The sequence below is a fragment of the Andrena cerasifolii genome, chromosome 5 (assembly GCF_050908995.1).
Source record: "Andrena cerasifolii isolate SP2316 chromosome 5, iyAndCera1_principal, whole genome shotgun sequence".
NCBI classification, from domain to species: domain Eukaryota; kingdom Metazoa; phylum Arthropoda; class Insecta; order Hymenoptera; family Andrenidae; genus Andrena; species Andrena cerasifolii.
Genome location: NC_135122.1, coordinates 15,894,090 through 15,902,736, shown reverse-complemented (window position 1 = coordinate 15,902,736; position 8,647 = coordinate 15,894,090). Strand labels below are relative to the sequence as shown.

Sequence of the window (8,647 nt, the reverse complement as noted above, 5' to 3'; positions counted from 1 at the left end):
AATGCACGTCCACGAACCTTAGCGTTGTATACCGATTTTTTCCTTGACTTTTCTTTCCAGCGACGAGCTAATTGTATTTTAAATATTGTGTTATCGTGCAAAATGCCAACAAAAATCGGTTGTGCGACACACACGCGACGCGATTCAACAAGATCGAAGATCGCGAGTACTACCAACTGCTGCACGAGAATATTTTCTCACTGAGCAGCGTTGCCACGATCGCAAGGAATTTCCGAGTCATGAAGATTATGTATATATAAGAGTTTTATTCACCAAATCCAACACATTGGCACACTTTTCACTGCTTTTCATATAAGTAAAAACAAGGAAAATTATAGTTTGATTATTTCATTTCTAGCAGTTGCATTTCAGGTACATTCCATCGAACAAGTTAATGATAAATCAGGAAATATTCAATAAATTAGCAAAATAAGATAAAAAATAAGAGCGAATTCAGCTGGATTTACGATAAAAATACACCATTGCCATTTCTGACTGGAAAAAGCCTTATTAATATCTTGGAAATGGATTAACTTTCGGCTAAGATTGTTACTGAAGTTCATCCTTAACCCCGGCAGCGACGTTCAAGCGAGATGGGAAAAGGGACGCGATTGTTTCGCAGCCGCGGCGGCTCGGATAAACATAATTGAAAAAGCGTGCACGCACCGCGAGCGCGGAATCGCCCGCCGACCACCCCCCCCTGGCCGCTCTACTATTAATCTCCGCGCTGGCCGTGAGAGGGAGGAGGGGGGGGGGGGGCGAGAACGGCATAAATTTTGGAACAGTAGAAATTCATGGACGAGCTTTTCATAAAAAAGTACCGCCGGTATTCGCCGTGACGCCGACTAAAAATTCCAGCTGCCTTTGAGCCCGAGATAAACGCGTCTTTCTACAAAGAGAAATCCTAAAAGTTAGCGGCGTCCCTGTCCGCCCCGTAGTTCGCTACCGCCACCTCCGACATTGGCTGCTGGCGAAGGTGGCGGACAGAGAAAGAGAAACGGCCGAGGGGAGGGTGGGACGGGTCCGGGGCCGAGAGGGCGGACGGAGGCGAGGAAGGGGGATGAAGAAATCGCGAGAAAACCAGGGAACAAGGGAAAGAAGTGGAAAAAGAGGCAAAGGGAGAAAAGTAACGACGGTGAATCAACGGGACAGTGGGGCTGGAAGAGAGACGAGAACGAGGCAGGAAAATGAGATACGCAGGGAAATAAAGGGGAGAAGGGAGGACGCGGGAGAGAGGGCGAGAGACAGGGAGGGAGTAGCGATGGACTCAAGATGCTACGAGTTGTTTCGCCGACGTGATCAAAGTTTCGGATTGCCTCGACTGTAACTCGGGGTCGACGGAGTAAACGGCTCCATTATCGGATACGGTGCCTTTCTTCACCCGACTCCCATCCGAAGAACAGTTGGAGGGAGCGCTTATCTCGCTTAGAAATTAAGGGGATGAAAAGCATGTTGCGAAGGACGTTGTCCCTCGTGCGACCCCGTCGACCGGCGCTAGACGTCAAAACGCCTCCGCATTTCCCTGGCCCGACACGCCGCACAGTGGGGAAATGTCGCGATTTTATGGCCAAAATCAGAGAAATAAATTTTTCAACTCGACAAAATAATTGCGAATGTCGATTGATGAACTAACGTGAATATCAAATGCCACCAATTTTACTGTTAAATGTTTATGTTCGCGCGAGGTTAGACCGATCGCAAAGAATTAACCCTTCGTTGACACTCTGGGTGTAAGCCACCCATAAGCTGATATTGACGCTCTGTACCTTCTATATGCAAAATAAATAGTTTTTTTCCAAAGCCGACTTACACACTATTTTTTCTCTCTAAGTATTATATCCGAGCAACAACTATGTAGATTTTTAGCTTCTAATATTGAAATTTGTAAAAGTTAAAATTTTTTAAAGATTTTCGTCGTTCTTTCTCGACATGTGGTAATCTAATTTTTTTTACAAAAACGGTGATAAAGTTTCAATAAAAAATCTATTGGAATACATTCCACAGACTTTGAAATTGACCCATGATTTTTTTCACAAAAATTGGATTTCTTAGAGGAGAATGGCAGTCGTTCAAAAATTGCGCTGGGAGTGAGCCACCCAGGTATCTCAAAGTTGATCGAAAAAGGAGGTGTGTCGACGAAGGGTTAATCCAGATTTTCAAGTTGCTTCAAATACTTATATTGTGTTATCCAGAGATCTGAAAATAATTTCAAGGCATGCATTCAATTTCTGGTGGTGCGTAAGATATCTTTTTCTCCTCGAAATAATTATGCTGCGGTTTTTAATACGTAATTTATACAATTTTTAAAGCAGTGTTTTGGAAATAACGTTTTCATATAAGAATCAATTTTCAATACATAAAATAGTTACGAATCCCATAACATCCTGCAATGATTTTCATTCCTATTTTACGTTCGACTATTTTGATTCTGTAAATGCAATTATTAATTGCTAATACTTGCTAATCTTATAATTACATGCATTTTTTTAAACACGATCCAGTGTGTCTTGTCTAACATACGACATAACTGTGACCGAGACTGGTTCACATGTTACACATTACAAACCTTTTTATTCTTTTTTAAACGATTTTATTCAGCTTCGATCCTTTGTTTGATCGTTTGTATTATGTATGTTTGTTTGTCGTCAGAAGCGATGACCCTTCTGCTATGTCCTGCTGCACTGTGTCAGAGGCATACTCTAACAAAGAAAAAAGTGTACAAACGTAAATAATAAAAAAATCTTTATCGTTCATATTTTTGTAAGTGCTGTTTTTCGGATAATTTAATTTCTCATATATTAGAACGTAAAGATGCCGAATTTTATATATTAAAAATAAGTTTGGAGGTTTTGACCACGAGAATGGACATAGTTCTTCAATTGACATTTGTATTGAATTTGTAAAATAAAAAAAAAATTCATTTCTGCAGTTCTGGCCATAAAATCGCAAAATTTCCCTACTGTGCGCCGAGGCAGAATACACCGGCAATCTACCCACAATTTCACTACCCTCAAGCGGTCACGGGTCCATCGAATTCATGGGATTCATCAAAGTGTCCCCAAGCACGCTCGGATACGTATCTCGCGGAACGTCCGGAACGATCGAATCTTCGCACCGGCGGCGGACGGAATCGCTCAAAAATTCGCGACAGGGAGGATCGAATGCCCATCGCTAGGGAGTAGGGGAGCGCTTGTCGGGTGGGCAGACAGAGCGCGGCAAAGAGCAAGAAGTGCCGCGGCGCGGGTAGGAGTTGGGGTAGAGGCGGAGGGTGGATAGAGGAGAGGCCAGAAAAAGACGCGGCAGAGGAGATGCGGGAAGAGCGACTGGGACGGAGATTAGAGTAGAGGGACAGAGAGAGGTGTGGACGAAGAGAGTAGAGCCAAGCGGGGGTGGTAGAGGTAGCGGGGGCGACCCTGCGCGCAGCCTCCCCAGTCCACCCTGAAGATTCAGTCGTCGTGCGGCAGAGGAGGACCGAGGAGCGCCCGGTCGAAGCACGCTGCTCCTCTCTGTGTGTGCCCGTCTCGCTCTTCCCACCCTCTACATTCTCCCACGTACCCTTCCCTCCCACCGACAGTCAGACGCACACTCGTTACCACCCTTCGGTCCGCTGTGCGTGCCGCCACTGCTACGCGAGACGAGCGAAAACGGAGCTGCGAGGACGCGGTCCTGTGCGCTTGGCGTCCCGGTGGCACGGAGGCTGCCGCGATCACGGTAAAATCACCACGAAAACCGGGTTTGGGGGGTGCGCGGCGAAAGGGCCGGCGGAGTTGATGTGACAGCGTGCATGGCGACCGAAGCTGCGATTCCGATGGTAGAAAGCAGCATCCCCTTTATGCCACACGGTATCAGCTCGCCAGCGTCTGGCGTAGTACCTCTCGGTTTCGCGACGCGACAGTAGGATGGCCAGTGGCTGCCTCCGGTGATGGTGGTGTGGTGGTTGGTGAAGGTAGTGCTAGTGTTGGTGGCGGTTTAAATTTCAACCGCGTGCCTGCAGGGTCCCCGCGTACGTGAGCTATTACACGGGTCCTCGGGCTCGCTGCCGCCGAGCTGTGCCTGCTACGTATGCGACCGGTCACGATCCACGATCCACGGTTCACGAGATTCCAACCCCCTGCGGCGGAGGCTGCGTGCTTCCCTGCCGGCCGGCAGCCAAGGACTCGCCGGTGTTCCTCCGCGAGAATAGCCGCGTGCGTGGGCGCGCGTCCCTCAGACACCGTATGGATTATTTCGCGTGTGTGCTCACCCCGGAGAGAGGATCCACCGGCCGCTGCCGGAGCGTGTCTCCCCAACGATCGCGGCAGCGTAGGCTTCGATCGAGCCGGCACAAAAAGCCACGCTGCGCTGCCCGAGCCGATCCCACGGCTCTTGAATCGAGACAGCCACTTCCCAGCATCGTGATTCACGCGAGATCAATCCCGCGTTGTCCGCGGTGGCGATAAGGCGAAAGGCAACGTTCGCGCCAATATAACGCACGGCTCGAACGACGCTCGGGAACCGCTTAACCGGGCAGGGTCTGAAGCCCCCGGGGGTCGGTGGCCGGGAGAATCGTCCGTAGCCGGTGGGCATTTCGTGGAACAAAGCTTTTGGACGTTGATCCGCTAGGAAAATCAGTATTCAACGCTCTTCCCCGGCGCTGGCCGTCTGCTCCGGGAAAGAGGGCTTTCAACGTTTGCCAACCGGCGAATCTCCCTGCGCGACGGAATGTCCGCAGGCGGCAACTTCTTCGGCGGGAGTACGCGTTTGTTACGCTCGTCCTAGCCGGTTGCACGGGGCCGTCGATTAGACGAAACAACGTGATCGATTGCACGACGCCGGCAGACACTTTCATCGACTGCGCTCGGTGTATATCCCCTACCACGCCGGCTACCCTTCGGAGAAGGTAAAAAAAAAGGGAAACAGGGATCCTCTCTGCAGACTGGCCAGTCTGTGTACAGGCGCGTGTATCGTTTGAAAGCTTGTTACATTAGGCGGAAGTATAGTATCAGTGCCGGTATTACCCTCCTCGGTTCAGACTCCGCTAACCACCCTTCATCCCCCGGGCGGAGGGGAAACGTAAATACGCTATAAACATTACCGATTCACCGATAGGCGAGCCCCGCTTCAGGGGTGTGCGGCTCTTTGCCAGGAGAGAAAAAAAAACGGGCGGTCTATACAGGGCGTTTCAGACAAATGGGGGTAAACTGGACTGGGTAATGGAAGCCGTAATGGGAGAGGAGGAGCTTTGGAATTATTTAATACTTTTCTATAACCTGCTACGCGTGTAAGCAATTTTCATAATAGATTTGGTGCGAGTCGCCCGGGTTGTATAGAATTTTAAGTGTACACAGACTCGTCGTGTAAGGATAAGACATTACTTTGCACTTTTTAGAGGTCCCTTTGATCACAGCTGGTAAATGAATACCCGCCGTGTCTCTATTTGAATATAAATGGAGAACCGTTTCTAATTAACACGCGGGCTACGGAAAGTCCAAGGAGAGTCGCTATAAGGGAAACATGGCTTTACAGACGCTTGGAAAAACTGAATCCCTGTGTTATTAAAAAATGAGACAAAGGGTTGTCCGTGACGAGGTGCATTCATATCGAAGTCACCAGTTGCGAAGAGTGAATATCCGGTCCCTTCTTCAAATTTCATTTTCCAGTTAACTTTCTATCGTGGGTGGAAACAATAAAGTTATTATTATTATTATTAAAAGGGTGGTCACCCTTCACATTCCTGCACATTTCGATATAAATATATCCGCAACGCACCGTCGCACAAAAATTTTCCGCAGCTCCTCCCTAGGCTTATGGAATTCCTATATTCCTATCTTGATATATAAAGCAGAAAGTTTTTATCTTTGCAAGTTTGTCTGCCGTTTAAAAACTATCGAACGGTAAACTCTGGGAGCACGAGATGCGCATCAGCTCATTATACCTGACTATTTAATCCAGATGAATGTGAATATTTTCACACAAAAAGAAACTAAAAAATTTTTTTTATAAAATCCGAAGCTAAATTACGGGTGGAGCTAAGTAGTAAAGCTGGGATTCCCATATTTCTGTGTTCCTATATTCCCGTGTTCCTATACTCCTGTGCTCCTATATTCCCATGCTCCTATATTCATGTGTTCCTAACTTCCAGTGTTCCTATATTCCCGTGTTTCTATATTGCGATGCTCCTATATTCTCGTGTTCCTATATTACTGTGTTCCTATATTACTGTGTTCCTATATTCCCATGCTCCTATATTCCTGTGTTCCTAAATCCCAGTGTTCCTAAATCCCAGTGTTCCTAAATCCCAGTGTTACTAAATCCCAGTGTTCCTATATTCCCGTGTTTCTATATTGCAATGTTCCTATATTCTCGTGTTCCTATATTACTGTCTTCTTATATTCCTGTATTTCTATATTCCCATGCTCCTATATTCCTGTGTTCCTAAATCCCAGTGTTCCAATATTCCCGTGTTTCTATATTGCGATGCTCCTATATTCTCCTGTTCCTATATTACTGTGTTCCTATATTACTGTGTTTTTATATTCCTGTATTGCTATATTCCCATGCTCCTATATTCCTGTGTTCCTAAATCCCAGTGTTCCAATATTCCCGTGTTTCTATATTGCGATGCTCCTATATTCTCCTGTTCCTATATTACTGTGTTCCTATATTACTGTGTTCTTATATTCCTGTATTGCTATATTCCCATGCTCCTATATTCCTGTGTTCCTAAATCCCAGTGTTCCAATATTCCCGTGTTTCTATATTGCGATGCTCCTATATTCTCCTGTTCCTATATTACTGTGTTTCTATATTACTGTGTTCCTATATTCCGGTGTTCCTATATTCCCATGCTCCTATATTCCCATGCTCCTATATTCCTGTGTTCCTAAATCCCGGTGTTCCTACATTCCCGTGTTTCTATATTCCGGTGCTCCTATATTCCCGTGTTCCTATATCTTTGTGTTCCTATATTCGTATATTCCTATATTCCTATATTCCTGTGTTCCTATACTCCTCGGGCCCAGAATTCTGAAACACCCAGTGCTCTCGCGTACGTATACAGGGAGCAGGTTTGCATTATGGAAATCCACAGGACTTTACGACTTTTCGAAGATATCGCGTACATTTCCTTATCTCGGTTTAAAGCTCTCCGGGAAACGTTTATCTCCGTGGCGTAAAGAGGATAGATAGACTCCGTGAAATCACCAATGATCTCGCTCCGCGGCAAGATATACCCACCCCCGGCCAGGCCGGCGTGAAATATTTATCCATCGCCCCGAAGAAAGCTGCAGGGGGAGAGGACTTTTCAGTTGGCAACGCGATACAATTGTCGGGGCAGCCGAAGCTGCGTCGCCTCGTCACGAAGACGAACGTTCGATCGCGCGCGCGAGGCTTGAATATCGGAGGTGAGCGAGCACAAGGGGGTTGATTGTTCGTACCCGAGATCTCTTTCCCTGGATAGCAATGCCGGACACTTTCTTCTTCCCTTCCCTCCCGCTCTTGCAGCGCCGTAGCGCTGCTTTCGAAGCCAAGCTGCCCTCGAGGGGGAACGTGGGCGGAAAGGGGTCGAGAAAAATACGGCTCGCATGCCTACGTGTTCCAGGCAACCTTTCTTCTCCACCCCTCTCGCTCAGCTAGCGTAGGATCGTGGACCGTGTCGAATGTCGGCCGCTGCAAATGAGATTCGCCGAGACCGAAACGCGCCGCGAGGGGACCGGGTCTGACCGAGGCTTTCTTCTTCCACTGCTATTTCTCGCGAGGAGCTCGGGCCACGGGCTGAGAGAATCTAAAGTACATAGACGGACGGGGAACAGTGGAAGCGGTACGAGTCGCCGATGAACAGGGCGGTCGGAATGTTTAGACTGCTGCCAGGAGCACTGTTTTTTTCCTATCGAGCGGAATTCGAGTCGATCGACCCCGTCAAAAGAAGCCGCTCGGAGCCCCGAACACCTTTCGATTTTTCTAACGGATTTGAAAGCTCCTCGGCGGAAAATAAACGCTGCGAGTCGGGATTGATCGGTGCCCTCTCCGTGCCCGACACTGGAGCTTTCTTTCGCGCGTGTAAACAGGTCGGATGGATGGGAAAAAGCTCGCGTCCGATCCGCCAGGGGCTTCCCTTTTTGCTAGATGAATTTTCGACAGAGATTGCATCCCGCTGATAATGAATTAGACACTCGAAAATTTCGACATCCCCGTAAACTTTCCCAGCGCCGTCCAATAATGCCCCCGTCGGCAAACAAATTCCCTTTTATGAATTTCTGCGGGACAAACGGCGATCTGGAGTAGCGGCTGCTCTGGCCAGGAGCCTCGAGACCATCGAGCCGAACAAAGAAACGAGTCGCGGCTCGATGGTGTCTTCTCTCGAGCAACAAAAACGCCACCGCTGACGAGTGTCTCCTGAGTGGGCGAATCGTCGGCAAGAACCAGCGATACGTCGCGTTCAAGGCACGTTTACACTGTCGCGGCGTTCTGTTGACGAGCAAACACGTGTCTCTGTGCCAGGTGCGCTGCAAAAGCAGCCCGATCCATTCCGAGGCTGTGCAGAAGGCCCCGACGCTTGTCTTTTTAGCAGGCGCAAACGTAATTGCGTCCGGCTACCAGAGGGATAGATAATCTTCCGAAACAATTCCACCGAATTCGATAGGAATCGCGCGCCAGACGCCCAGGCGAA

At 48.2% G+C, this 8,647-nt stretch overlaps 1 protein-coding gene across 1 annotated transcript in view; it reads left to right on the top strand.

Annotated features, from left to right (window-relative positions):
* The first annotated feature begins 3,578 nt into the window (after window positions 1–3,578).
* Kon (chondroitin sulfate proteoglycan 4-like protein) overlaps window positions 3,579–8,647 on the top strand; it is a 46,762-nt gene continuing 41,693 nt past the window's right edge. The window contains exon 1 of the mRNA XM_076813149.1: window positions 3,579–3,711. The gene's annotated coding sequence lies outside the window, so the exon portion shown is untranslated. The remainder of the gene's footprint in view (window positions 3,712–8,647) is intronic.